This window comes from Myotis davidii, unplaced genomic scaffold (assembly GCF_000327345.1).
Source record: "Myotis davidii unplaced genomic scaffold, ASM32734v1 scaffold416, whole genome shotgun sequence".
NCBI classification, from domain to species: domain Eukaryota; kingdom Metazoa; phylum Chordata; class Mammalia; order Chiroptera; family Vespertilionidae; genus Myotis; species Myotis davidii.
The window spans coordinates 532727-533347 of record NW_006287324.1 but is presented as its reverse complement, the minus strand read 5'-3'; positions in this window follow the sequence as shown (position 1 = coordinate 533347).

The following is a 621-nucleotide window of genomic DNA, read 5'->3' as shown; positions in this document are numbered from 1 at the left end:
TGATGGGAAGTTTGGGCAGAAGATCAGTTTCTGTGAGAGAGAGATAATTGAAGAAAACTGAACCAATGATTGGAAACTACTAGGTCTTAGAAGAGTATCAATTTCAGTGGACCTGATAGGAATTATTTTTCATTTTAACTCTGAACACAAACTTTGGCTAGAAAGAAACTTTTCAAATGTGACACAACTGGAAAAATGTCCAATGTTTAATATTTGTTTCTAATTCCACAGGTATACAATGTCACTCATGTCCCTTGCAAATGCTTCACTGCTCCAACTTTTAAAAAATTGTTTGAAGTATTACATATGTCTCCTTCCTCCCAACCCCCCGAATGACAGCCCCCTGTCACTCCCTCCCCCCAGGACAACCTCCACCACCCCAGTGTGTGTGTCCATTGGTTATGCTAATATGCATGCATACAAGTCCATTGGTTGATCTTTTACACCCTTCCCTCCTGCCCCCCCAACCCTTCCTGGCCTTCCCACTGCAGTTTGACAATCTGATTGAGGCAGCTCTGCCTCTGTATCTATTATTGTTCAAAAGTTTATAATGGTCTCTATTATCCATGGATGAGTGAGATCATGTGGTATTTTTCCTTCATTGACTGGCTTTTTTCTATT